This window comes from Oratosquilla oratoria, chromosome 23, assembly GCF_046742065.1.
Source record: "Oratosquilla oratoria isolate Oo_2021 chromosome 23, ASM4674206v1, whole genome shotgun sequence".
Lineage (NCBI taxonomy): Eukaryota > Metazoa > Arthropoda > Malacostraca > Stomatopoda > Squillidae > Oratosquilla > Oratosquilla oratoria.
Genome location: NC_134799.1, coordinates 41,260,963 through 41,263,462, shown reverse-complemented (window position 1 = coordinate 41,263,462; position 2,500 = coordinate 41,260,963).

Below are 2,500 nucleotides of genomic sequence, written 5' to 3'. Positions count from 1 at the left end.
CTCGTGATCGACAGCTATTTCCTTCCCGGAAGAGAGTTCAGAGCTCATATGTGACCGATCCATGGGTAATGCTGTGACCTTACACGCACACACACACCCAACTCACCGCCCACGAGAGTTAAGGTAACGACTCGCAGCGCAGCCATATTGAGATTATTTCAGCCCTGGGCAGAATTCGAACCCGGACCGCCGTAGTGGCAGCCGGGAACTCTAACCACTGTGCCACAAGGTGTGTGTGTGTGCATGTGTGTGCGTGTGTGTGTGTGTGTGTGTGTGTGTGTGTGTGTGTGTGTGTGTGTGTGTGTGTGTGTGTGTGTGTGTGTGTGTGCGTGTGTGTGTGCGTGTGTGTGTGTGCGCGTGTGTGTATGTGCGTGTGTGTATGTGCGTGTGTGCGTGTGTGTGTGTGTATGTGTGTAAGTGAAGTGTGCATGTGTGCCTGCGTTTGTGTGTCTATCTATATGTGTATATCAAATCACTAAACAAATGTAGAAATATCAGTTCACTGCTTCATTGAAACAGCTTATATGTAGTAATTATTACAGCCTTATGGGCTTCCTCTAGTGTATGTCTCTAAGCATAAAAGCACTGGTTATTGCTAGTAAAATACCTTGGAAATATAAACTTCTTTACTTACATGTGAGATACCACGTATTTCAATGAGACAGCCTGGCGGAAGTATGAATAGGAAAAAAAATGTCACCCGACAAGGAAAGAGGTAAAAACAAAATAAAAATAAAAATATAAATGAATAGATAAATAAATAGATAAATAAATATGTAAATAGATAAAATAAAAGCAGTTTCTAAAACGAATAAGACTTTTTTTTTTTTTTATTGTTGTTACCAACAATATATCATCTTATATCATCGGCACCCTACCGACGACAAAGTAACTGTTTCTGATATGTTTAGTGAATACCATCGAGTGATTATATCCATGGGGGATTATCGCGCTGAAAGGGTGGTGTCATACAGATTTTTTTTTTTTTTTTATAATTTTATTACGCTCAAAGAGCGGCAAGCCTAGTACATATCAAATTAACTATTTACATGAGAATCGTGACTCACAGGACACGCTGTTCGACTGAGGCGGCAATTTGTAGACAAGTACAAATTTCCAGAGGTTGGGACACAGTGGTGGAGGACATGGTGATACAATCAGGGGCAACAACAGCATGTATAAAACAGCAGTGTTAGTAAGTCATACAGATGGGAAGGGAGAGATTCAAGCAGTGCAGCAGAACGGAGGGACAGTACAATTTAAAAGTGATCATCATCCATTTAAGAGTGGAGATTACTTTTTGGTCATAAAAGTATGCCGTGTGAGTCTGGTCCGTAGGGGGTATCACTAAGGTTCCTAAGATATTAGTTGTATGAAACTTATGGAGTCAATGGTAAAGGAAATATTTCTTAACCTATTATGATAACATGGCGTAGGAAAATAGATCTATTTGAATATCCATTTTACATATCTGCACACGTGAAGAAACCCATGACTTAGACAATGAACAAACAGACGCCTTAACAGGACCAAAATGTATTTAGGGTGATCTCACGTAAGCTGTCTTGGCACCGATCTTATTCTATTAAACTTGACATGAACGTAAAAGTCAAGTTCTTCCCAGTAATTAGTCTTGGCCCGGGCTCTTCCGCCAGTCTTGTCTGTGATTAAGGTTCTCAAACCGAATACCTCCAATTAATAAATTCGAATCGCTTTCTCGTTATTAGTGTTTCTTTCCGGCTCACTCTAATGACAGCACCAAGGTTCTTGGTTCATTATCCAGTGTTCTGCAATAGATGGAGCCACGTGCCTCCAATCCTCCATACTGGAATGATTAAAACTCTGTTTGTGGTTTCAAACTGCATTTCTCGATCTTGCTTTCATATTATCCGGATGAGAGGGTTCGGTGCGTCCATGCGTGCGTTGGGGCGCCTCAAGACGTGCATGATTGCGTGTCTTAGCATGCGTGAGTGAGTGTTTGTGGACATGCGCGCTTGCACGTGCGTGACTGTAGAGGGATGCATATACTATATAGTCTCTCTCTCTCTCTCTCTCTCTCTCTCTCTCTCTCTCTCTCTCTCTCTCTCTCTCTCTCTCTCTCTCTCTCTCTCTCTCTCTCTCTCTCTCTCTCTTCCTCTCATTTACACACACACACACGTACACAAGCACACACGCACACATATGTATATATATATATATATATATATACATATATATATATACACATATGTATATGTATATATATATGTATGTATATATATATATATATATATATTTATATATATATATATATATATATATATATATATATATATATATATATATATATATATATATATATATATATAGCTATAGGAAAGGGGAAGGATGTTTTTTGGTGCTTTTATGGATCTGGAAAAGGGTAGACAGAAAGGCACTGTGGGAGGTTATGCAGATATACGGGATAGGAGGAAAGCTTCTGGGAGCTGTCAAGAGTTTTTATGAGAGTAGTAGAGCTTGT